This window comes from Lynx canadensis, chromosome B1 (assembly GCF_007474595.2).
Source record: "Lynx canadensis isolate LIC74 chromosome B1, mLynCan4.pri.v2, whole genome shotgun sequence".
Taxonomy (NCBI): domain Eukaryota; kingdom Metazoa; phylum Chordata; class Mammalia; order Carnivora; family Felidae; genus Lynx; species Lynx canadensis.
This window is the reverse complement of record NC_044306.2, coordinates 6,443,738-6,471,015: the sequence shown is the minus strand read 5'-3', so window position 1 is coordinate 6,471,015 and position 27,278 is coordinate 6,443,738. Positions and strand designations below refer to the sequence as shown.

At 50.2% G+C, this 27,278-nt stretch overlaps 1 long non-coding RNA gene across 3 annotated transcripts; it reads right to left on the bottom strand.

The window, feature by feature from the left end:
- Positions 1 to 3,518: 3,518 nt before the first annotated feature.
- Positions 3,519 to 23,883, bottom strand: LOC115511736. Of its 3 annotated transcripts, none has more exons than XR_003968157.1 (4): positions 23,755 to 23,883; positions 21,999 to 22,141; positions 4,438 to 5,248; positions 3,519 to 3,843 (listed from the first exon to the last, which is right to left on the bottom strand). It is a non-coding gene; the product is annotated as an uncharacterized LOC115511736 (long non-coding RNA). The 3 variants fall into 3 exon arrangements; XR_003968156.1 differs by having other exon boundaries at positions 3,519 to 4,593; positions 5,063 to 5,248; XR_003968155.1 differs by having other exon boundaries at positions 3,519 to 5,248.
- Between the last annotated feature and the right edge of the window lie 3,395 nt (positions 23,884 to 27,278).

Here is a 27,278-nt window from a genome sequence, read left to right as displayed (position 1 = left end):
AAAAAAATTTTTTTAAATAGGCTATTACTTTTCTTTCCTGCTGAATTTAATTAAAGTTTTCATACCATTTAGGATGACCAAGTATCCTGGTTCCCCTAGGGCTGGAGGGATTTTATTTAGGGCTAACACCAAATTGTCCCAGGCCGGTGGGGATGGCTGGTCACCCTAATACCTGTCAGCCCTGTTCACTTTTTGTACTTTATTGTAACCACAAATTCAGAGAGGAGAGAAAATACTCCCTGGTTAAAAATCTAGGAAATTGTCTAAGTTTCCTGATGTAAGTTTCTATACCCACTAAAACTCTATCCCCTGCCCTCATCAGTCTTGCAAAAATCAATCTAATGCCCCCCCCCTTGCCAATTAAGACTGCCACGGTCAATATAATCACTAGCTTCAAGCTATAGCGATGTCAGCTATATCAATGTTAGAGATCCTGCTGTAAAGTCAAAGCTGTAATCCAGATTTTAAGTTAACATCCCTCAGGGAGGAAATCTCCCATGGAAAAATACCATGGAAAAATCCGTGACTTTGACCACACAGATACATTCATTACGGCAAGACTATAATCACAACTTTGCCCGTCAGGGTTTCCATTATCAACAGGGTCTGAATCTTGGTGGAGCACAATTCTTTCCAGCTGGAGTAAACCATGGACAGGTTTTCAGTCCATTGGGGATTTTTTTGATTTGTTTACAAATTGGCAAGGCTGGGGGCGGTGGTGCAGGGAAAGAGCAGGAGGATGAGGCTGGGAACGGAATACACACTATGGACTTTCGTTCTTAGTGTATTCTTTAAACTGAAACTAAGAAAACACAAAAACCAACCAACCGAGGTCAGTTAAGGATGTCATTTAGACCTGATACTTTTGGCTTTAAAGGCAACACTTTGTCTTTAACTTCAAAAGATGGAGTGTTTGATAAAAGAACAGAGATTTTTTTTTTTTTTTTTTCTTGTACCTGAAGCTTAGTCAACCACAGATATGGGCTTTGGCTCTCTCTGCCTTGAGGGAAGCCACGTGACGGGGACACCTTGTGGGAGATTCCATCCGGGTTCTCTCTGGATTCTTTTTCTAGCGCATTCTCTGTTTGTAAACCACTCGATCTCCCTGAGCCTCAGGTTCCTGTCCTGTGAGGGTGCTGTAAGTTGGCCTGGCTCGGTTATAGGATTCTTACTCACACCCACCAAGGCAAGGGTGAAGCGTCTTGCCCAAGTGACCGTAGCCTCCTGTTCTTTTCCATTCCTCATGCTGATGGCCTCTGGAGAGCCGCAGTCCAAGAGGCATCCTGTGCAGCCAGGGGTCCACTGTTTCCTGAGACCACGGCCGATGGAGGCACCTTCACCCCCTGTTCTGAATATTGACTCATCCCAAAGCAAATGTGTCCTGGATCGTGAAGAACAGTGAAGCTTGTTTTCTCTAAAAAGTTTCACAGTAATCACTCCAAAGCCATAAAATTGTTTGGGGTCAACTTCCTATGGTCTCCTGACCTTGTTTGACGTGAGACGCAAAAATCTCATCTGTGGTTGAAGAGTGGAGCAGAGAGACCCTTCTCAGGCCCCGTGGGTTCACAGGGTGACAACATGGCCCTGGTGAAATGACCAGGGCACAAAATGGGAATCCCCCAAAGTGTCAGATCGCTGCGTTCCCTCTCATCACCAGAACTTCTGGGAATCGTGAAGGGAACCAATTCTAGTCGTTGATCGTGCATCTGTTTGCTTTAATCACAGCCACCGTGAAGGGGCACCTGGGTGGCTCCGTCGGTTAAGCGTCCGACTCCGGCCCATGATCTCATGGTTCTTGAGTTTTGTGCTGACAGCTCGGAGCCGGGAGCCTGCTTCGGGTCTGTGTCTCCCTCTCTCTGTGCCCCTCCCCGGCTCATGCTGTCTCTCTCTCAAAAATAAATAAGCATTAAAAAAAATTTAAATCACAGCCATTTTGAAGTGGACGATAAAAAGAAAGTTTTACTTGTATTAGGACCCCACTCACCTTTCTCAAATGTCTGAAGAATTTGGAGGTCAATACATATTTTTCCCCAGCGGCCAAGAAGTAATGTGATTAATTTGAGTAATGGAGTTAGGTGGGCAAGGGTCCAGGTTGAATTTTGTCAGGCTACGAAAACTTTCAGCGTTTTGAGTCATTCATTTTAAACACCTGTCAGCTAAAAGCTCAATGTGGCTTCCTTTTGACCTGGTTTTGAAATAAATGGCCAAATGCCTTCGTCTCTCACTTATGACAACACTCATCCACACCCACGAGTTCCAAGGAGCCGGTCCTGGGTAGGAATGAACAGATCGCTGACAGGTTAAGGCCCTGAGCGGCTGGGGACCTGGCTGGCGTTCCCGATGGAGACATTCCCCGGGGGCAATTTGAATAGGCCGATATTATGAGCGGAGCACACTTCACACTCATGTTTTAACTGAGCACCTGATGCCACTGTAATGTCGCCTAATTCCCAGCTGTGGGCAGAGCGTAGAGAGAGTACTTGAAGCTGGGATTTCAAGCGGCCCCCTGAGCCCCCAGCTGCAGGCGCGCTCGCCGTGTGGCGCAGGGCCGCGTGGGCCCGGCAGGTGGCGCTGTTGCCCCTCCATCCCGACGGGGACTCGGCGTCCCGGTAGTCCAGCCCGGGGGGGGGGGGGGGGGGGGGGGGGGGGGGCGGTGTCGTATCCAGTTCTCCACCTCCTGTCCTATTTCAAGTGTAAGTTTGGGTGGTTGATTTATCAGTTCGTTACTCTCGGTCACACACACAAACACCCCACGGGGACTGTACCCCGAGCTTGTAAACGCTTGGCACAGACAGTGCCTTCTGCATTTTCTCAGCAAGCTGGGGACCTGTCCTGGTTCAAGTCGTGTGCTTAAGGGTTTATTGAGATAGGGACGTGTTCAAATGCGGTTATACATTCCCCTTAAAGGAATATGACGAATCTCCAATTTCAGTAGCAAGTGCCCTTAACTTGGAAGTCAGCATTCGTGAGATATCCAGCAAGTGTCTTTCTTTTTATTTCTTTAAATCCAAGTTATTTAACATACAGTGTAATAATGATTTTAGGAGAATTCAGTGACTCCTTGCTCACATATAACACCCAGTGCTCATCCCAACAAGTGCCCTCCTTAGTGTCCGTCACCCATTCAGAGCTTCCCCACCCCCCACCTCCCCTCCAGCAACCCTGTTTGTTCTCTATATTTGAGTCTCTTATGCTTTGCCTTCCTCTCCGTTTTTATCTTATTTTATTTTTCCTTCCCCTGTGTTCATCTGTTTTCCTTAAATTCCACATATGAGTGAATCCTATGTTACTTCTCTTTCTCTGACTTCTTTCGCTTAGCATATAATACACTCTAGTTCCATCCACGTTGTTGCAAATGGCAGGATTTCATCCTTTTTGATCGTCGAGTAGTATCCCATCGTGCGTATGCACCACATCTTCTTTATCCATTCGTCTGTCGATGGATATTTGGGCTCTTTCCATACTTTGGCTATTGTTGATAGCGCTGCTATAAACATTGGGGTGCACGTGCCCCTTGAATCAGCACACCTGCATCCTTTGGATAAATACCTAGAAGTGCAATTTCCAGCAAGCGCTTTATTCATGAAGCTAAGCATGCCGGTCCTTGAGACTGGACCGTATACATAATAGCTGTTCGCACTTCAGATGACAGGGCCACATGGGCTGCTTTTTATCATGGGGACCTATGGGTCAGGATCCAATCGCTATTGCCATTCAGGGGGAAAAAAATATTTTCTGTGTCTCTTTAGGGACAGTGGATCCTGGATGTGCCAGCAGTTCTGTGCTGGTTCTGGCTCCGACGTTCAGTACAAATTCCATGGATCTAGGGAGTGCTTTTCATTTCTATGAGATGAAAATTATGCTCTCCTTAGACAATGGACTAATACTCAGCACTGAAGGGAAATGACCTATCAAGCCGTGACCAGACAAGGAGGAACCTTAAGTGCAAATCACTAAGCGAAAGCAGCCAATCTGAAAAGGCAATGTACTGAGTGATTCCAACTATATGACCTTCTAGAAAAGGCGAAAGAACGGAGACAGTAAGAGCAGTGGTTGCCAGGGGCTGGGTAGGGAAGCGTTAGAAGGCAGAGCACAGAGAACTGTTAGGGCAGTGGGACTATTCTGAATGATACTGTCTGGTGCATGCATGTCCTTCTACAGTTGTCGAACCCCACGGAATGCACAACACCAAGAGTGAGCCCTGGCGTGAACTATGGACTCTGGGTGATGATGGTGGATCCGTGCAGGTTCATCAACCATAACCGGTGCAGGGGTGAGGGAGCACTCTGTACTGTCCCCTCAATGTTACTGTGAATCTAAAACTGCTCTAACAAGCAGCCTATTTTTTTTTTTTAAGCCTGTTAATTATGCTCTCTTCTCAGTGATGGACCAAAACTTAATTCTTATCAAAAGATTTAATCAAGCACCTCTACGCACCAGGGGCTGGAAACATAAGGTCTGACTCTTGGATATTGGAACCCGGTGGGAGGAAGGGGCAGAGGCTTGCTCTGAAGATCAGATGTGGCCCCTCCATGGGTAGTTCAGCACACTTTGTAACTCGCTCCTGGTGCTTTGCCAGTGGGAGCTTGGAACCTGTGGATTGTTTGAGGAGAATCCTGGATGAGTAGGGTGCAATCCTGAAAGGTCCTCAAGACCCACACCACCCTCCCTGGGGGGAAGGGGGCAAATCCCTCAAAGTCTAGTCTGGTCGTTAGTATATCGGCATTCAGTCGGTCTCCCTGGGTTTGAATACCTGCTCCCTTCCTCGTGAGGTCCGTGACATCAGCAGCTTCCCCTTTCTGTGGAAAGCATCCCTCTCTCTAAAACAAGGGTGTCAGTAACAGCCTACATATTAGGACTGTGTGTAGAATCAAGTAGGATAAGCCCAGAGAGCTTTCAGCCAAGTTATTTGGCCCAGATTAAAAACACAGCATTTAGCGTACATTATTTTTCCGGGTGAAGAGAAGTGAGTAAGCCATGAACTCATTATCTTCGTGACTATGTGTAGTTACACATCTTTTCTCTGAGATATTTGAAGTCCCTCAAAACTTGCAATACCCACTTGGCAACTTTTGTGTGCCCCGTGCAGGGACCGGGACCACACCAAGCCTCCATTCTGTGTCTTGTGGGGGTCACTGTCAACCATCTGGCAGGCGTGTTCAGACTTTCCGAAGACAAATGTGAAAATCCTACAGGGTCTTTGTGGACCAAAGGTAAAGTCAAGGAGCAGATCTCATAGAACTTTCTCCTGGAAAAAAAAAAAAAAAAGGTTACAGTGCTGTGGGTTTTTTCTTTTCTTTTTTTCTGGTTCAGAAAGTTCCTGACATGCTTCTTCTTGTTTTTCTTCATACTTTGGGAGCAGCAGAAATGACACACAGCCCCTCCACAATCACGGGGCGCTATCCACTGGACCGTGATATATTTACTGAGAAATTTTTAATAAATAAACCACAGCCGTGAACCCATGTGCCCTTATAAACTAGCCGTTTCTCATGGGGAGAGTTCAGGAGTTTTTATGGAGCAATACCACATTCTCATGAGAATTTTATTAGAAATCAGAGACTTGAAATCCATCAAGCAGGAAATTTATGAGGTTACATGGGAACCATCCTTGCATTGTGTCATTCTGGGTTAATTTACTTCTTCATATTATGTTGATTTACTTTGTAAATTTCAGCCATGAACGTTGTTCTGAATTCCTCAGCAAATTCAAGCCAGCTAATTGATTTCTTGAACTTTTCACTTTCCATTTTTGTCCTTAAAACAAGATGGATAATTATTGACGGTCTACATAAGAAAACCCCCAAATCTGTGGGAAATGCATACTTCTGGTCAGAAACGTGTCCAAGCAGGTCTTTTCAAATGCCAAGGAATAAACAGAGCTTAGTGGAAAACATTTTTATAGCCACATGCAATTCTTTACGTCTCTAACTTTTCCGCTCAATAGTTTCTTCAAATAACTTTTTTTTAATTGTGTTTTGCAAAGTACCCAGTTAAAATTTCACTTACCAAAAATAATAATAATAATAATTAATTAATTAAAGTAAAACAACTTGTTTATCATCATGTAACCCACGTTGGAAAATAGCCCAAACCCAGAATAGATGTTTGTGCCGGTGAAGTGGAGAGGAAGTGTTCTAAACAAGTGTTTCGTCTGGGCCCTGTTCCAGTATTTCATTAATTGTCGTGTTAATGGTGTGAGGAAGGAGGCCAGGCCAGCACTGACCTTGAGCAGAGTCGCGAAAATGACTGAGTGGCATAGAGACCAGTCTTCCGTTAACCAGCTGACCCCTTTGCTGACATTTGAGCCTGACTCCTGGGTGACATCCCAAAACTAGCTAATTCCTCTTAATCTCTAAATTTAATTCTTAAATCGTAACTGTGTTTTCCCAGCAGACACTTGCTTGGGGACTTAAAGTTTACTGAGCTGTCTCCATGGCATGGTTGTTTTGTTTTAACCTTTTCTACCTATCCATTACCCAAAAGCTCCTAGGCACCTATTTTAGAAAAAATATCCACAAGAAAACAATGCAAGAAACCACTCTGCTTGCTTGGCTTCATGTTTCTTGGTGTCAGAGAATACCAGCTGGTCTGTCCCAGCTCAGGCCTTCTTTGGACTAATGGAACGTCGTCGTGCTTCCAAAAAGCAATTAATCATTGTTGACAGCTAATCTTTCCTGAGCGTTGCCCGTGTGAGAGGCTCTGAGCTACATTATATGTATTAGCACATTTACCGCTGGAAACTCTCTCAAAGTAGGTCCTATTAATCTCCCATTTCCCAGATGAAGAGCTTGAGGCTCAGGTTGGTGAAGCAGTCTCTCCGTGATCACATGAGCAGGTATGGCTCTTACTTACCCCACTGGGCCCACTGTAGCAGACAGGACAGACGTGCTCTGCCTGCGGGAAGCTCTCGTCCTCATTTCAGAAATAAGGAACTCGGGAACGAGGCCCATACTCAGTTCTGGTGGTGGCTGTCGTGTGTCTGTCACTGCGTTGGGGAAAAGATGCCCTGATGGCCAATGAGCACAGGACAAGACCCTCCACATCGTCTGTCATCAGGGAAATGCGACTATGAACACCCCACTGCACACCTGTGAGAACGGCCAGAATCTGGAAGCACTGAGAACACCAAATGCTGGGGACGACGTGGAGAAACAGGAACTCTAGCTCACAGCCGGTGGGGATGCAAACTGCGCAGCCCCTTTGGAAGACAGTTTGGCAATTTCTTACACATTAAACATGCTCTTACCATGTGACCCGGCAATGGGTATTTACCCAAAGGACTTAAAAACTTATGTCCACGCATACCTCCGCACATGGAGGTGGACAGGAGCCTTATAACTGCCAAAACTTGGATGCAATCAAGATACCCGTTAGTAGGTGATGGATAAATAAACAGGTCCACCCAGACAATGAAACAGCATTAAGTGCTGAAAAGAAACGAGCTCCCAAAGCATGAGAACACAGAGGAAACTTAAAGACGTGTTACTAAGTAAAAGAAGCCAATGTGAAAAGGCTACACACTGTGTCATTCCAACTATCTGACATTCTAGAAAAGGCAAAACTATGGAGACAGTAAGATTTGCAGCTGGGGGAAGGGAGGCATAGACGAGCACAGAGGGCTTTTTAGGGCAGTGAAAAGACTGTGTGATATCACAATGGTGTATACGTGTCATTAGGCACTTGTGCAAACCCACAGAATGCACAACACCAAGAATGAATGCTGATATGGACTACGGATTCTGGGTGATGATGACGCGCCAATCAATGGAAGTTCATCGATCACAACAACTGTACCACTGTGGTTCAGGATGTGGATATTGGGGGAGGCCGAGTGAGGGGGACAGGGGCTAAGTGGGAAATCTCTCCACCTTCCATTCAATTTTGCTATGATTGAATGGAATCAAGCAATGTCTCATTGCTCTAAAAAAATGAACTCCATTAAAAAAAATAAACAAGGAAACAAAAATGTCCTGATGGCTCAGGAGCAGGGCACTTTGAAGCAGGGCTGCACCATGCGACGAAACATAAAAACAAATCAAAATGACAATGATATGGAGGTCATGTCCTTCGGGGTAATAAAGAGAGCGGGTAATACAATGGAGAACAGCAGGGAGACTTCCTGGTGGAGGAGGCCCCGAGGGGCAGGAGGGTGTGTCGGACTGAGGGCCAGGCACGGAGGCAAAGGGAGTGCCTGCACCAGAGCCTCTCACTCCGCCTGTGGTCCTTGCCTTGAGGGTTTTGCCTCTAGATTCTTCTCCCTCCCCTCCCCTGGCCTCATTTTATGACAATTGTTAACAAATTGGTTTGCTCCACCTCCGGGAAAGCCGTGTTTGGCGAAGGACCAAGGAAAACACCCACCGAATAGAAACCGGTGTCTCACCGAGGGCGCCCAGGAAAGTGCCACGGGCGACCATTTGTCTTCAGCTAGCGCTCACAGAAGCAGACTCCCCGGGCCCTCCCAGGGGTCGGAGGCCCCGGGGACACTGTGCTGCAGGTGGCCCGCAGAGGCGGGGCCGTAAGAAGGACTAACAGGTTTTGGCTGGGCCTGCTTCCCTTTCGCCTCGTTTGGGACCCGGGACGTTTTCAGCGTCACACAGGCACACCGAGGGAAGTCTTCCAGCCCCGGGAGAAACGTCAGCCCCGGGAGGAGCTCCAGGGGGCACACCCCCCAGATTAGAGGCAGTCCAGGACGGGCGCTGCAGGGGGGCCAGCGGGCAGCGTGGTGTATCCCCGGGGCCCTGACTGCTGCCCCAGCCTCCTCCACATCCTCACCCCCAGCCGGGCAGACCGCTGCTCCGGCCGAGACCTGGACGCTCGCGTTACACCTCAGATCCAGACAGGCTCCCCACGGGTACCCTCACTGCAGACGGCCCCCCACAGGCCCCGTTACCGCGTGCACTGGGAAGGTGACCCCATTTCCACGGATTCCTGCTTTCAGCCAACTGTCCTGTTGGGGGCTGCCCTGATGAGGGCTGCGGGCGCATTCTTTCTGCCTAGAGAGAGTTCTGGAACATTTAAAAAGGCTCTGGCTCAACAAGCGGCAAAAGGTTACAGGGGTTGAGCACCGGTCTTGCAGTGTCTTCAGCAACAGGTGCTGACTCAGCATAGGATGGCTGGTTTCTCCCACACAGCAATGACCCCACCCGTCTCTGCCCTTTCCATCCAGAAGGCTGAGCTGAAGGCAGGACGCGGGTCAAAGCCACTGCACGGACCGATTCGGATCACACAGAAAGCAGCTTCCTCACTGAGCGGGGGCAGAAACACTGGCCAGAGGCCAGCGGTGATGACACGCTCCCGACTGAAAATTAAGCGAACTTCTTAAATGTGTTTCTGTTCCGCGAGGGACCCCTGTTGCGCACTCAGAGGAGCGGGTTTCGGAAGCATCCACAGGGGAACCCGGGCGGCTCAGTCGGTTAGGCATCCGACTCTTGATTTTGGCTCAGGTCATGATCTTAAGGTCTGTGAGACAAGCCCGTATCGGGCTCTGCACTGACAGCACCCGCTTCTAATCCCCAGGGCTTAGAACCATGCCCGGAATACCCTAGGTGCTCAATGCATGTTTCCTAAACAGACTGACTTTTTTAGTGCCTTCGACTCTGCAGTGAAATGGTGATGAGACCTAGGCTATTCCTCTTTTTCATGATGAACCCAAAATGAGGGAGGCCTCCAGACCCTGGGGAGAAAGCCCCTGACACTGACTGCAGGTCCCCGTGGCTCGAGGGAGTGTGCACCTGCTGCCAAGGGCACCGGGCCCCTCCTTCCTCATCTGGCCATCACAGCCCGCTGACACTGACTGGGAAGTGCCGGACAGGGAATGGCAACTGTGAACCTTATCCTGGAGCCCTAGGAACCATTCTCTAGGCTCCTGGAGAAAAGCAGCAGAGCAGGCAACCAACTTCACTATAAATTCACCCTCTTGATTCCAAGTGAGGATCTTTGTGCTTTCTTGAAAATGCTGGACTCCCCGCCCCTCAGTCCCTGTGACGCTGGCCACGCCATTTACCCAAACACCTTCCTCTGGAGGGAACACAGAACGTGTCCGTGTGAGGAACCCCCTTGAGTCCCAGGTCTTCCCACTATAAAGGGTTTGAATCGTCCCTCCTCCTTACAAAAACCCATCTCCCCCTCTGGTGCTTCCCCCCTTCCTGCTTCCTCCTGCCCTTCCTCCACAAGTGACCCTGCTTCTCTCTCTCTAGATGCCTCCCCTAAGGTCCCAAGCGCATCTGAGTGTTCTCCACTAAGAAGGACTGCCCTACACCCTTCTCTCGCCCCACTCCCTCCTCGACTCCCCCCTTCTCCACCCCCATGCCTCACCCCCTGGGGCTCAACCCCAGCCTCTGCATCCATTGCCAGCGCTCTCCCAGACTGTGGCAGCCGCCACACAGCCGCCACACGCAGGCTGTGTCTGATCTAGACGAGATCTCAGCTCTCCTTGCTAGGCTGAAGGGTGAGTACAGGTGACACTCTCCTCCCAGAGTCACAGGAGTGAAGGCGGGCTCGGGATCAGAGCCCTGAACTACTTTCCCATTCAGAGCTCCCCTCTCCCACGCCCCTCCCCACCCCAGGACCACCTAACAACGCGCTCTCTCCCTCACCCACAGCTCAGCTGGTCCCCCTCCTTCCGCTCCCACTTGGGCTGGTTTTCTGCACCGGCCCCAGGGCTGCCCTGCTAGCCCTTCTTCACTCCCCACAAGCCGCCCTGGGTCAGTGCCTCCCGCCCCTACACTTCATCCCTGGACGTGACGCCCTGGCCCCTTCTCTTCCACAATGCAATGAAGGGCACGGGCTCCCTGCTTCCACTTTGGGGGCTTGCTTTTGAAATGGGGAGTCCTTCCTGCAGGAATCGTGAAGGCAGTGCACACAGACCTCCCCAGTGTGTCTCCAACAGTGCGGAACAGGGCTGAGGCAAAAGACAATTTGAAATTACTTAGCATCCAATCATTGGTTTGTTCATATTCGTAGCGTTCTTTAAACAGCATACAGTTTTCCTTCGGGAGGGCCTGGTCAGTAAGCCTATCAATTCCATCGTTCTGGCTCCCTTCTAAAGTTAAAGAGGCCCTATAGGTTTGTCCCGTAGAAAAGGTAACAGATGCACTAGAATTCAGTTGACAGTTAGGGTCAAGATTCCTCCAGAAGCAGGGCGCCTGGGCGGCTCAGTCAGTTAAGCGTCAGACTCTTGACTTCAGCTCAGGTCACGATCTTGCAATTTGTGAGTTCAAGCCCCGCAATGGGCTCTGCACTAGCGGTGTGGAACCTGCTTGGGATTCTCTCTCTCTCTCTTTTTCCCCCACCCCTCTAAAATAAATAAATAAGCTTTTTAAAAAGTAAAAAAAAGGGGCGCCTGGGTGGCGCAGTCGGTTAAGTGTCCGACTTCGGCTCAGGTCACGATCTCGCGGTCCGTGAGTTCGAGCCCCGCGTCAGGCTCTGGGCGGATGGCTCAGAGCCTGGAGCCTGTTTCCGATTCTGCGTCTCCCTCTCTCTCTGCCCCTCCCCCATTCATGCTCTGTCTCTCTCTGTCCCAAAAATAAATAAATGTTGAAAATTTTAAAAAGTAAAAAAAAAAAAAAAAAAAAAGATTCTTCCAGAAGCAATTACTCTGGTCCTTACCACCTTTTCATTCATTCACTCATTCACTCTTCATTTTTCCTTTAGTTATTTAACCGATTCTCTTTCAGTGAGGTTGATTTCTGTCTGGATGAAGACACCTTGGATAGCCTCTGTCTGGAGAGCTAGTCAGAGAAGTCCTTTCTTCCTTTCCTTTCCCACCCATCTCCGGGTCAGTCCTTAGGCAGTAAAAGGAAACGCCAATTCTAGGACATGTTTACAGCATCCTAATAAGAGAAACCACAACACTTTGTGCCACACCGTATAATGAGGCTGTTTGCAATACTGTCTCTGGGACACTTAGCAATTTTCAAGATACTCTCTTTGTGCTTTTCCCATCCCACAGAAAAATGCTATTTTTATTTGAAAATTGATGTAATGTCTACTACAAAGGTGGGGAGGAAAATAAAATACATCATTGACCGGGAGGCCTCCATGTGGGGGTGGGGAGGAGCAGACAAATGCAAAGCAAAGTTCTTAGCTCTCGACTCAAGCCATCCTGCTGATGGCTGTGGCCAGGTCACCGACCTGGGGCCTCAGTCTCCTCATCTGTCGAGTGGGTCTAACCTAACAGCTGCTGTGCAGGGACATCATGGAAGTAAAGTGCCTACCGTGGTGTTTGGCATTTTAGACTCATAATAAATGCCAGTGACAAAAACAAAACAAAACAACGCAAAGAACAAAAGAAAGAAACTTGGTTGAACTACTGTGGCAGTGAACCTCGTGCTGCACATCAGCTTCTCCCCTTCCACGGCCCTCTGCCCCCACAGCACGGCGGGCTCCAGTTCCAAACACCACCAGCCCTCATGGCCCCCCTCATACAGGTCAAGAAAGGGCTCCCCGATCTGGGTTGGGTTGGACTCCCTCTTTCCCAGACGCCTGCTGCGAAATACCACTCACACAGCCGTGCCCGGTGACCCTCCCACCACAGCCCCGCTTTGTCACACACAAGACCGGTGTCCATGCCTCCTCAGCGCCCTAGATGGATCTAGATACTCAGTTCTCCCATCAACCGATCTCACTCTGGGCAGGCGGAGCCCCATTTTCCTCCACACCCCAGTTTAAAAGCCCCTGTGGGGCCCGGAACCTCAGCCAGACATCCACACACATGCACCTTGGACTCCTTCTCACAAGATCCAAGGCAGACACGCCCCTGGCAGAGGCGTGGGCTTCCGCTGGAACAGGCTGGCTGGGAGGGAGCACCTCAGGAAGAACGCTATCAGCTGGGAGCCCTGGAGGAGAGGCCGTCGAGGAGCCCGCCCAAAGCAGGTGGCGGGAGCGGCCAGGAAGCAATTACTCTGAGCTCCACGGACGCAGGAGGCATCTCAAGTAAGTGTTAGTGCAGGTGTGGACCCTTTCCTCGCGCCTTTCCAACAGCCCCTCAATGTGCATCCTGCCCTGTGGCCACCAAAGCTCTTAGGTGTAGCGCTGTGTGGCCGCTCTTTTCGCAGTGTCTTGGGAGTTCTTGTCAATTCATCTTGGCCCGGAAAATGGAAAGCTGGAGCAGTGGAACCCCATCACATGGCCCCTGGTGGGGCATGGGGCTGGTGTACAAGGAAAAACTTCGCATGGCCGAGATGGGGGTGGTTCCTGGCTTGAACTCAAGGGGAGCGTTCATGAATCTCCCTGGGGGACGGGAAGAGGAGACTGGAGCAATCAGAACTTCTCCCTCAGTCATGGGGTCTTTTGGGAGGCGGTGGGGGTGTGGCAGAGGGCTACCTTATACAGGCTATAGGGACTAGAACCACCTAGAATCAGGTCGTGGCTGTCTGTGACATTAAATCATAATCGCAGCTATACTTTACTGACCCAAGCACTGTGCTAAGCACATACATGCCTTGTCTCAATTTACTTCAGTTCGTCATAGTGTCCTCATTTTCTAGATAATGAAACTGCTGTTTAGGGAAAACAAGGGATTCATCCAATGTCCTAAGCTGGTAGTTGTCAGAGTCACAAACAGAACCTAGCTCTGTCTGACCATTTGCCCCTCTTTCCTCACCAACCCCACACACCTCCTCATGGCCCCGTCACCCCATTTTCCCCAGACACACGCACGGCCCTCTGCAAAGCCTCATCACCCACTGACGATGCACACATTCACTTCCCTGCACAAGGTCCCAGATGGCCTGCACCTCCTCTTGGCTTTACTTATCATGCTGTACTGATTCTTTAAAACACTCTGAGGGATCCTGCCAGCCCCGGCTGAAGCCTCCTGGTGCCCACAAATGGACCAGCTCACCTGCAAGCATTGGCTTCCGATGACGCTGCTTCCACTGGGAAAGAGCGTTAGACCCAGCCTGTCACAAGGCTATGCTTCAAACAAAGGCTGTATTAGATGTGTAAATATTTGGGAAATTGGAAAGTTGAGATTTTAGACAAAGATTCGGTTATCTGCATCCCAAAAAAAATGCTTACATACAAAGTGGTTTTAATGCAATCTATTCTCCTTATGATAGTCATTAGGGCTTTGTACAAATGTTCTGGTTCTCCTTTCCTTTCGGTCACGTGGAACTATGTCCCTTTTGACGTAAAGCATGGCCATGTACGTGCTCTGCCCCGTGAAATGCGAAAGCATCTGATGTGTGTCACTTCTAGGTGGGAGTTTCAAGTTGCCGTGTCTCCATCTACTTTCTCTTTCCTGGTGCAGCGATCATGGGAACACGTGTTCCAATGGGGCCCCCATAAGTCTAGACCCCTAAGGAATTTCCAAAAGCAGGGACACCTGCCAGTCCGACCAGACAGGCAGACTGAGCAAGAAAAAACTTTTAGTCCTAAGTTCTGAGAGTTTTTGTCTTTCGTTGTTTGTCTGTTACCATAATAACCTAGCACACCTAATACCATCCTATCAGCACTTTTCATAAAAGAAGGAGCCAGGAAGTGCGATGGCAGAGAGGAGGAGGAAAAAGGGGGGACAGGAGGTAGAGAGGGCACCTTGAGAGGGAGGAGGGCACTCCTGACATCACATGTAATGTCCTCTGTTGTAAATGATTCAGTAAAACATAAGAGCTACTTGGGGTATTAAAACAAAGGATCCAGGGGCACCTGGGTGGCTCAGTCGTTTAAGTGTCCAACTCTTGATTTCCACTCAGTTCACGATCTCAGGGTTCGTGAGTTCAATCCCTACATTGGGCTCTGTGCTAACAACATGGAGCCTGCTTGGGATTCTCTCTCTCCCTCTCTCTGCTACTCCCCAGCTCCCACACACCCTCTCTCTCAAAATAAATAAATAAACTTAAAAAACATAAAAAGTAAAATAATATTAAATTAAAGATCCATGTCATTTGGTCCGTAATGACACCTCAATGTAGCACTGGGCAGCAGAGCTTTGCAGAGGTTATTTCTTGATCAAATTTATGTCAGTTAAGAAACTTAAGCTGTACAGATTTTCAATTCTGGATGATGAAAAACTTCCGGAGAGGGCTATCAAGCCATGGGAAGACCTCGGGAAATCTTAAATGCATATCACCAAGGGGAAGAAGTCAATCTGGAAAGACTACATACTGAATGATTCCAACTATATAACATTCTGGAAAAAGCAAAACTATGGAGAGAGTGAGAAGGTCAGAGGTTTCCAGGGGTAGAAGGAGGAATGAATAGGTGCAACACAGGGGAGTCTTAGACCAGTAAAAACACCCTGTATGATATTATAATGATGGATATATATCATTATGCCCTTGTTCAAACCCATAAAGTGTGCAACGGCCAGAGTGAACTCTAACGTAAACTGTGGACTCGCTGTGATTGTGACATGTCACTGTAGGTCCATCAGTTGTAGCCAATGCCCCACTCTGGTGGGGGGTGATGGTAATGGGGGAGGCAGTGCACGTGGCAGGGCAGAGGGTATATGGGAGTTTAGTGCCCTCCGCTCAATTTTGCTGTGAACCTAAAACTGCTCTAAAACATAATGTCTATTGAAAAGGGGAAAACAAGTTCTATTTAAAAGGGGAAAATAGTGACGTTGACACAGAATGTATTTAATGCCGGTGAACTACATGGTTAGATGCGGTCTAAAGGGAACTCATGCCACTCAATAGCAAAGAAAAAATCTAATTTAAACCTGAGCAGGGGCACCTGGGCAGCTCAGTCGGTTAAGCGCCTGACTCTTGATTTTGGCTCAGGTCATGATCTCACAGTGTGTAAGACCAAGCCCCATGTCAGGGTCATGCTGTGAGCACAGAGACTGCTTGTGATTCTCTCTCTCCCTCTCTCTCTCTGCCCCTCCTGTGTGTGTACTGTCTCTCTTTCAAAATAAATAAACTTTAAAAAGTTAAATAAAAATAGGCAGAGATCTGAATAGACATTTTTTCCAAAGAAGACATATAGATGGCCAACAAGCACGTGAAAAGACGCTCAACAGCCCTCATCATCAGGGAAACGCAAATCCAAACCATATGAGCTACCACCCCACAGCAGTCAGAATGGCTAGGATCAAAAAGACAAGAAATCACAAGTATTGGTGAGGGTGTGGAGAAAAAAGAACCCGTGTGCCCTGCTGGTGGGAATGCAAACTGGTGTAGCCACCCTGGAACACAGTCTGGAGGTTCCTCAAAACATTAAAAATAGAACTACCCTATGATCCAGTAATCCACTTCTGGGTATTTATCCAAATATTAATCAGCGATACAACAAAAGAGATCCTGCCGTTTGCAACAACAAGGATATAATGCTAAATACATAAATACAAATGATCAGTCAAGAGAACTGTATCCTACACTCTACACACATAATACATGGTTAAGATTTAAAGAAAGGCGCACACCTAAGTATTCATTGACATCACCTGTCTCTGCATCAAACCTCCATCTGGTTTCCCAGTGTCGTATTTATTATGCATCTCAGTGGGGACGGAAGGGAGCCATTTGAATGTACTGACAGCACATTCAGAGGACACAACACAACGAGAAAACAGATCTGGGCCGCCTTCAGGGCACATTTGAGGAGTATGACCAAGACCTCGAGGAGGATAGTCACCATACAATGCAGTTTCCTGCAGCCAAGTGCAAGGTGCGTTGACTCAGGACCTTGACTTTGCCAAGAGGGACAAAGCAGAATGTGACAGGGGAGCTGGAGATGCCTGGGAGGCAGCCACGCAGTGATCAATGGTGCATCTCTGCTGGGTGGTGGGGAGGAAAGCGAGGAAAGGCACTCCAGGGAAGGACTGCAGGTCCCCAGGTCCCCAGCGTCAGGAGACGGCAGGAATGGGGGCACTGGAGGAAGCAAGCTCCAGAGCAAGAACGTGATGGCTGAAATGTGCAGTAGTGGGCATTGAGATTCTGGAGGGATGGCTCTGAGGGTGTGACCGGCATGAATGTCTGAGCTGGAAGGCAGACACCATTGAGAAGAAAGAGGTGAGGGGCCGGGAGTTCTCCTTGAGGAGCACTCACTACAGTGGGTAACAATGTAGTCATTCATCTGTGGACTCCGACTCCTATACTCGTGTATAACTAGACTGTTAGCCCCTCCAGGGCGGAGAAAGGCTGTCTGACTGGTAGTAAACTAGGTCGGCTTCTGAGATGTAGGAGGAGTTGGCTAAGTTGTCGACTGAGCTCAGTTAAACAAAAAGCCAGGTGGCGGGCAGGCACTGGCTTCTCATGGTTGTTCCAGAGCGAACTACCCCTGCGTAGTGCTTCTCCCATTGCAGAGCCATAAGAATAGTTATTTCATGCTGGGGGTGAGTTAAGACACTGGGAGGAAGGCTGCTTTTAAAAATCTGTCTGTTGGACAAGATGGCTCCCAGCTGGCTGGGCCACACCACTCTTCTCCCTGGCTTTCCGCGGCCTGGTCAGGGGCAGGTGAACAGACAGAAACACAGAGGGAAGTGTGTGTCATGGAGGGAGAGAGCAGGGAAGCGCAGACCCCTGTGGGGTGTAAGTGTGAGCTGGTGTGAGAGAGGGAGCTCGTGTGAGTGTGCATGGATGTGTTCAGGTGTGAGTGCGTGTGTTTGAGTGTTAGATGTGTGCTGGGGCATGTGTGTTCAAGCGTGAACACGTGTGTTCGGGTGTGAACACGTGTTTGAGTCGTTAGGATTGTGAGCGTGCTCAGTTGTAAGCGCGTGTGTTTGAGTGCGAGTGTGTTCGGGTGCGAGCGCGCGCGTTTGCCTGTGTTGGTTGTGTGTTGGGGGTGTGAATGTGTTTGGGTGTGAGCGTGTGTTTGCTGGTTGTGTCGGTACGAGTGTGTTCGGGGGTGCGAGCGCGCACGTGTCAGTGTGTGTTGTGGTGTGAGCGTGCGCCGCAGGGACGGGTCAAAGGGCAGTGGTGGTGAGGGAGGAGGGACTGATGGAGGAAGAAAGGCAGGGCCAGCCCAAGTGCGGACTGTCACTAGAACGGACGGACAAGAGGGAAGGGAATGCCCTCACGGCCCACAAACATCCAAGAGGCATCAACAGCACGAAAGGAACTGACTTTGCCAGCAGGTGGAGAGGGAAGCGCGAGTAGGGGGTGTGATTAGGAAGAGGAAACGCAGTGGCCTGTCGGGAAGACTTCCCAGTGGCATCACACTGTGGACTCGGGGCACCGCGGCTGGTCTAGAGCTGCCCTCCTGGGGCCCCGCGAGGTGGGAAGGGCCAGAGCCCCGGGGGGGGGTGGGGGGACATGGTGGGCACGGCCCAGATGCCGGAGTGGGGGCAATGCCAGGCAGGTGCTCAGGGAGGTGGTCACCTGCCAGTGCGCGGACAGAGGGTGACCCCGGGGTCCCCGCCTGCGGGCTGCACCCTGAACCTGGAAGGGGAGTCCCCGTGGCCCGCCCTGCTCACCTCCCGCCTGCCAGCGAGCACTGGGTGGGTGGCTCTTGACCTCTTGAAAAAAAACAGGGTCATTTCCTGAAACAAAACCAGGTGAACTGAGCCAAGTCAGCCGGTAATTCCTACCCCTTGCAGCTGGCCTCAGCGCCAATGTGGAAATCTACTAGGCTGCAGAAAACTTTCCCGTAGTGAAGCTTTCAGATTTGATATATAAAACTGGACAGGGGATGCCGGAGAGGCTGGTCACCCCATGCACCTGCACCCAGCTGCCATCTCCCGGACAGAGAACTCTGCTTACGACGGCCATGGTGATCCTGCCTGTGTTTTTTGTCCTTTTTCGGTCCCATGAGCCAAAGTAAGTTTTAGGGGAAAAGGCATGATTTATAAATGGCAACTCCAGAGTAGTAACCACACATGATGATGAATGACAAGGAGGAAGTGCCCTAGGGCACGCGGGAGTGGGGAAGAGCGAGGTCTTAGGACAGATAAAGACAGCCAAGAGGTAGAAACCACCAAGGCGGTGCGGGGGAATGTGGTGCGGCCATACCCTATACCAGGGAATATCAATGAGTCTCCAAACAAGGAGTGGGATCCTGACACCGCCAACAGCACAGATGAGTCCTGGGGACGTCATGCGAGGTCAAACGAGCCAGTCACTTAAGGGTAAAAGCCGCGTGACCTGACCGCACTCACGTGAGGCCCCTAGAGGAGCCAAACTGATAGAGACAGAAAATAGAGCGGAGGCTTCCAGGGCCTGGGGAGTTAGGATTTCACGGGGACAGAGTTTCAGTCTGGGAAGACGAGAAAATTCTGGAGGCTGGATGGCTGAATAACAATGGGAATGCACTTAATGCCACTGAACTGTACCCTTAATAATGGTTAGGATGGTAAATTTGTGTATTTTTTACCATAATTTTGACAAGTCAACAAGGAAAGAAAGAGAGGTAGGCTGTTGTTAGCAGCTTTTTGGGGAGGCCAACATTCCCAGAGCATTTACGATGGGGAGCAGGCCTGTGCCAGGCTCAACGTGGGGTCCACCGCCCAGGTTCAACATGCCCCACTCCCTGGATGGCCTCCTCCAGGGGTGTGCAGACCATATGGCTCGAAACCCCCCAACCCAGGTAACGGAGCAAAGAGGAGGGCACCGGAAGCTTTATTATTATTATTATTATTAACTATATATTATATATTACTTATAATTTAGTAGTAGTAGTCTTTTTTATTAGTAGTATTATTAGTATCAGCAAGGGGCACCTGGGTGGCTGTTAGCTAAGGGTCTGACTTCAGCTCAGGTCATGATCTCACAGTTCACAAATTTGGGCCCCACATCAGGCTCTGTGCCGACAGCTCAGTCTGGAGCCTGCTTCGGATTCTGTGTCTCCCTCTCTCTCTGCCCCTCCCCTGCTCACACTCTGTCTCTCTCTCTCTCCAAAATAAATAAACATTAAAAAAAAAAAAAGAGTATCAGCAAGATGTTGACTGGCAGTCATTATAATAAAAGCCACTGCCATTGACGGCCTACTCTGTGTCAGGTGCTTTATACACATGTTTAGTATTCAAAGCAAGCCAGTGAAGTAGGTATTCTTAGCTCCCATATTAGGTTATAGGCTGAACCGTTTCCCTTAAATACGTATGTCAAAGTCCAACATCTAGTCCCTCAGAATGTGACCTGATTTGGCGATAGAGTCTTCACAGAGGTGATCAAGTTAAAATGAGGTCATTGGAGCAGGCCCTGATTGATATGACCGGTTAAACTGCTTCCTAGGACTGCTGTACCAAAATACCACGGCAGAGGCTGGGGGCTTAAACAACAAAAAATGTATTCCTCGCAGTTCTGGAAGCTGCAAGTTCAAGATCAAGGTTCTGGCTGATTCAGTTTCTAGTAAGGCTGTCTTCCTGGCTTGCAGAGAGCTGACTTCTTGCTGTCTGCTCACGTGGCCTTTCTCTGCGTGGGTGCGTGCGTGCATGCGTGTGTGTGTGTGGAGAGGCAGAGAGAAAGAGAAAGTGTGCTCTCTCGTGTCCCTTCTTACAAGGACACTACTCCTACTTGTTTTCTGAGACCAGGGAGCACAGTCAGATGCATGCAGAAGTGGTGCAGAGATTCCCCACAATCCAGAATACAGCCTAAGTCAAGTGTTCCTGCTTCTCAGGGTTCACCCTCATGTTATAGGAATCCACAAAGAGGATTCGATGGGGGTGTTTGCTCCCATTCAACATGGCGGACCCGTATCAGGTGGAAACTCACACCAAGCCCAATGGAACTCAATTGGTCTTCTTCTAGGTTTGTGCCATGGTGTGGTTGTCACTGACCTAGTCCCTTAGTCCCTTACCCCTGGTGTCCCTGTGGGTCTTCTGTTACTCCCAACACACACAGCACAATCCGCAACAGCTTTGTAGGGGGAAACCTAGTGCCATCACCATTCTTAAAAAGCAACAGGCATGTAAGGTTTTTTGAGACTTTTCCAGAAGTCTTTAGGAAACAGACTAATTCCTCCTGTACCCACACTGATGTATTTGCCGGATCTCTCCTTCAGATAAGTGGGAGCATTTGACATATATTCACCAACATACTGAAAGTTTTTTCTCACAGTTTCCACAAACCTTTTGCAATCCTAACCTTACCAACATATCAGCCCTTCCCCTACTACATACTCATACATACATGAGTGAATATGTAAATACTATTCACTTAGTATTTACACATCCAGCGTTGTATAACAAACCTTCATATTCCAGGGTTTTATTCCTCACACGCTAACCCTGTTAGCTTCTATTGCCTCATTTTACAGATGAATACCCAGAAACTGGAAAGGAAGAATATCTCAAGACCATACAGTTGGTAAATACCCTTGAGGGCAGCCTGGTGTCCGTGCAAAGGCTAATTCCTACTCATCCTCTGAGTAGGGGCCCTGGTACGAACGAGGAACACCCACACTACCCGTGCGTTCCAACTTGAGTCGAATGGCTGTGATCGGGGAAAATTCTAGTCATGTCAGAGGGACTTTCACGTTTAAAACAGGGTCAGTGCTCCTGGTGGTCAGACTCTAGGGAAATGGACTAGGAAATGCTTCTGACGTCATGAGACGCAAAGGACTCCGGGACTTTGATCTCTCCCAGTAGATGCAGTTTTTCCATGTGGAAAGAAAGCAGTCACCTCAGATTGGTCAGTGGCCAGTGGGAACCATCCCCAGAGCACGGTAGACGTCACACATGGAAAATCGGCCTGCATCGTTTTGTCCAGTCGCGGGAAGGGCATCCTTGAATGACTCCGCGGGCCAGGGGTATGGAGCAATGGGCTTCTACCCGGTCCCAAGGGGGGGCCTTGCAATTTAATGACAACCCACAATTGTAAATTTCCTTTAGTTCATTTGCTTGTTTATGTTTAGGAAGAATTTTTTTTAATGGAAAACCCAGCCAAAAAGGAAAATACAACTTGGGGTTTTTTTGTTTGGTTTTAGCCTAAAGACGATGGTTTTCCATTCACAGGAAAACATACCAGCTTAACATTTCCACTGATTTCTTTGGACTTCTTTCAACGAGTTATACTGTTTTCAGGTAGCAAATACTTATCAAGCACTTGTTACACGTGTCAGACATAATGCAGTGTTTCACCCGATCCCTCCAACAACCCAGCAGGGAGGGAACTGTTTACCTCTTCCCCATGCTGCTGATGAGGCCAGCAAAACTTGGAGACACTCTTGCCCAGAGCCAGAGGTCCACGCTTACGTCACCACAGGACACGGGAGCGAAACTCCACACCTCATAACTTTCCTGTCTATGCCAGCTTCATTCAACCTGGAAATAAGCACATTTTAATAGCAACCCTAAGAATTATGATCTGTTGCAGATTATATGTGGGCCCCTAACCCTGTTTTAGTTATATTCCATAATGCTTTTCTTCCCAAGACCTTCTTCAGACCTCACCGTGTGCTTTCTGGGGCATGATTCTCCACTGTTCTGTGAAAACAAAGGCATGACTGCACGGGGGATGGCTGAGGCTTGTCTCCTCCGAGTCCCCTGCCTCTGAAAACCCCATCCATCACAGGACTCAAAGGCCAGGCTCTCTGTGATTCTCCTCTTTGCAGCTGTCTGAAACTGTCCCTTTGCTTTATATTTCCAGCGAATATCTTACCCCCGGTGTCCAAAGAGAAAGCAGAAATACCTATTTCTAGGTATCTTGCACAGTCCACCACATGTCAGCAGGACCCAAACCGGTTGTCCTTGCAACAACCAGTCTCCTCCTGAGAGACGAAAGCCTGTGCCACCCCAAGGCGGCCACTGTATCCTCAAAGGAAGAGCTGGCCCAGGTCACTGGTGCGCGAGATTATGAACGTGGGTGGCTGTGGCAGAAAATGTGGGGTGGCCACACACAGGCCAACTCCTGCTTACCACTGGGAGCCACTGCCCCTTGTCCACACAGCCTGGCTCAGATTCACCTGGCAGGTGTTCAAGGCGGAGAGTTTCTGGGATCCTCCCAGACCTACTGACCCCGCTTCTGGAGGATGGACCTGGGTGATTTAGTGACCAGACCATCGGGGACGCTAACCTCATCGTCTCCCTGCAGTGTGCAGGGCTCTGCGCAGAGCTAGGCCGATGGAAAACGCTGGCTCTGTTCTGGCAGCAGCTGGGAGGCAGGAGGGAACCCAGAGGGATGCGGGATGCGGGCAGACACAAATCCCCGCAGGTCAAGCCCGGGCCTTGCACCCACAGCTTCTCTGTAAAGTAGGTCCCAAGGCAGAACCGAAGACCCGGGCCCACTGGGTCTACAGTGCTGTCCCCACCCAAGTGGGGGGCTGAGGCAGGACCGGTTTGCGTTAACACAGACACCTGCCCGTAACTTCGATTTGCTCTGTGCATCTTTGGATTTGAACTCCTGGCTGAGGGACGTGGATAAACGTCTACTTTATCTAATTCCCAGCTCATATGCAGCCTCAAGCGGCCGATAGCCACAGGGACGCCTCTCTGCGCCGCACCAGCTGGGGCCCGACCCGGGGGAGTGTGTGACCGTCCCCCCCCCCCGCCCCTTCCCGGGAGGACCGCGGGAGAGAAGCCAGAAGGGCCGTCAAATCTAGAAAAGATTTGCAGAAAACGCGCCAAATACAAACGCACCAAATCTGGACGCGGGTCTGGGAAACAATATGGCGCCGAAATAATGCGTGGGGCACCGGAAGTGGCGTGTTCTCGGTGAAAATCAGCACAGCTCCACCCCCACCCGGCAAAGTGCACGAGAACCCGGGCGCCCCGAGCGGGGCCCGTGAGACCCGCAGCTTTCTGTCCCAGGGCGGCATCGGAAGTTGCTACTGGGTCTTGTTTTGCACCCGGGCATTTCGGGCCGCAGCGCCCCCCGCAGGAAGCCCCGGGCTGCTTGTGCCTCTGGGGTCCCTGGAGGGCTCGGGCGCGGTGTTTACGAGGCTAGCTGTAAATCCCTCAAAGCCGGAGCCTGCCCGGGGTCGCCACCTTCCTCGTGCAAACCGTGCAAACCGTGCAGACCTTGCAGACCGTCCTTCCGGGCGCGCTGCTGTGACTTTCCACCGGGGCCGCGCTGAGCGGGCGGCGTGGCTCCAGCGGGCTGTGCCCCTAACAAGCTCCGCCCACCGGGAAAACCAGCAAGGCCTGGAGACCAGGATCAAGAAAGCACGGTTCGGCTGCTCTGCACTTCACTTTGATCGCCTTTTGATAGTGGTTTTCTTATCACATAAAGGAAGAGGCTTTTCCTCGCCCCCTAAAATACCACTGGTTTGTTCTGGGCTGCCTCCGGCGTAGAACGTCCGGAAACCATCACACCCTAAGGTTAGGCAACAACCTGCGAGGTTGCTTGGGGCCTGCGGGGTGGTTGGATCCCTGAGGTGGCAGCTCATTCATTCGCCTCCTCGTTGGGGGGCATCCTCCTATGCGCAGAGCTGTGGCCAGATGCTTCCAGAGAGCGGCGCCAAAGCCCCGCTCCCCTCCAGGGGTCCCCACCCCACCTGGAAGCCACACAGACCGTGTCTCCGTCCGCCCGCTCTGCTGCTGTAACAAAATGCTTCAGACTGGAGGCCTGAACAGCAGACGTGTTTCTCAGCTGTGGAGGCTGCAAGTCTGAGGTCAAGGTGCCAGCAGGTCAGGTGTCTGGGGATGTTCTGCAGCCTGGTTCACAGGCAGTGTCTTCTTGTTGTGTCCTCACATTATGGAGAAAGCCAGCTCTGGTCTCTTCCTCTGTTTACCAGGTTGCCAATTCCATCCCTTGACCCCATCCTCATGACTTCTTCTAATCACCTTTCAAGGGGACCACCTCCAAATGCCATCACATTGGGGGTTAGGGTGTTAACATATTAAATTTAGGGGGGACACATTCAGTCCATAGCAAACTGGTCATGGGGTTTAACAAGGAGTGATAGTGTTAAAGAGGGGCTAGTCAGCTCAGCTTAGGGAAGACAAACCCCTGAGTTGGGTTTTGAGAGATGTGTAGGAGTTTGTCAAGGATGAAGTAAGTAGCAGACCAAGGGAAAGGGAATCCCAGCCAAGGATTTAGGCGGTAGCAACTTTTCTTAATTGTTCAAAGAGTAAAACAATGGACGAATCCATCCAATAAATCACTCCTCCACAAAGCATTTAACTCACTCAAAGGGGTGTCCCTCGTGAACAGCATTGAGAAGTGAGTCCGTATAGAATCTCCAGAGCGACCATTCCACTGTAATGGACCTTAAGAGATCTCCAGACGGATGGACGAGTATTGAGTTACTTTCAGAACGTCAACAATAAGAGGTATTTAGATCTCAGTGATTTGGGATGGCAGGGAGATATAAAAGCCTCGGTCAAGGCCATCTCAACTTGCCTCTGTCTGGTGCAGGTTCACTGTATACGGGATGTGCCTGGAGAGCTATCCTGAACTGGTAATTAAATACAGGTGTGGAGGGGGACACCGAGAGGCAGGCCAGTCAGACGGAAAGCATGCTGCTTTTCTTTTCTCTTCTTTTTTTTTTTTTTAAATGTTTTTATTTACTATTGAGAGAGAAAGAGAGAATGTGAGCAGGGGAGAGGCAGACAGAGGGGGGAGAGAGCTGACAGCACAGAGGCCGAGGTGGGGCTTGAACTCATGAACTGCAAGATCATGACCTGAGCTGAAGACAGTTGCTTAACCGACTGAGCCACCCAGGTGCCCTAATGTTCCTTTTCTGCTACAACACATACATTGTAGGTGTGAGCGCCACCTGTAGACAGTGAGGCCTCCGAGGCGGAGAGGATCTCTCGTTGAACTCTGTATCAGTCAGCTCCGGCTGCCGTAACAAAGACCACTGACTGGGGGCTTAACCAACAGGAATTTACTTGCTCACAGTCCTGAAAGCTGGTGTGTAGATGCCATCTTCTTGCTGTGTCCTCACATGGTCCCCCTCTGTGCACACACACATCCCCGGGCTCTCTTTCAATTCTTTTTTTTAAAAATTTTTTTAAATGTTTATTTTTGAGAGAGAACGCCAGAGCATGAGTGGGGGAGGGGCAGAAAGAGAGGGAGACACAGAATCTGAAGCAGCTCCAGGCTCTGAGCTGTCAGCAGAAAGCCCGACTCGGGGGGCTCGAACCCACAAACCGTGAGATCATGACCTGAGCCGAAGTCGGACACTTAACCAACTGAGCTACCCAGGCGCCCCTCTCTTTCAATTCTTATAAGGACCCCGGTCAGATTTGATTAAGGCCCAATTCTAACGACCTCATTTTACCTCCCTCAACTCTTTCAAGACCGTATCTGCAAACACAGTCACACTCTGAGGTCCTGGGGTCAAGACTTCAACATACGGCTTTGGGAGGACACAGTTCAGTCCATAACAGCTCCATGATTCCAGACCCACCTGGCACGTTGCAGAGGGGAGTGTTGACACATATTCATTCACTCAACCCAACGTCCTTTTGCGTCCATGGCACTCCCGTCGGCCCTAGAAAAATGGGCTAACTTGTCAACAGTGGATTTACGTAGACTAAACATCAACAGGCACTTCGAGGGCAGAAAAGGATCCATGAACTGGGCTGGGCTGGGCATTTGAGCGTGTCCGCGTGCTCCGGAAGGAGGTGGTCAGGAGCTCCTCTGCGCACAGCTCCCTCCTGGGGAAATGCCTGTCTGGTGTCCCACCTGCTGCTCATCCCCTGGGTTTCACCCTGACCGTCCACACAGAATAACACCCCCCTGCAGACAGATGCCCCAGCCAGAGTGGATAGGGACAGACTCACTGTCTCCCCCTGCCATCGCCACCAATCAATCTTAGCTCTGGTGCCACCGGTGGCAAAAACAGACAGAGCCAACTGCTTGCTCACTGACCACACTTGCTTTCTTCGTCGCCCATGCAACACCCCCACCGCAGGAGCCTGCCTGAAGGGACCGAAGCCATGAAAGGCAGAGAGGCACCGAAAGACAATGTGGACGGCACAGCCCATCCTTTCTGGTTGAGTTGGGACAGCGAGGTCGTGCTTGTCCAAGCCACAACTCCCCCGAAGGAAGATGTTGTGCAAGCAGAAGAACAAGTAGAAAGCAGGAAGAACCGGCACCAGGAAGCATCAGCTGTTCTCCGGGGCCAAGTTCAGTCCTGCCCGGCAGGTGCACGCTGCGGGCAGGAGAAGGTGGGCCCGTGTTTCTCCGCCAGCTGCATACGGGTTATAATGCAGATCACCTCGCTCGCGCCCGCTCTGCGGGCAGAGTACAAACCCACATGTCCAAACAGCTTCTCAGTTAGCTGTCGGTAGTTCCGTAGCTGAGAGTGAGCTTGTGGATTAACTGTACTTTTGCACAGACGCGGGAAATGACCCAGCGCAGCAGATGCCTTGCCCGGCTGCATGAAGATGGGGGCAGGCCTGCCTCTCCTCACTTCCAGGCGGTGGTGTTTCCTGAGGCCTCCTCTGAGGCCCTGGGGAGTGTGGGGAAAGCCCTGGTTGTGGGGTCCGGGCCCAGCCGCTCGCTCTTCCA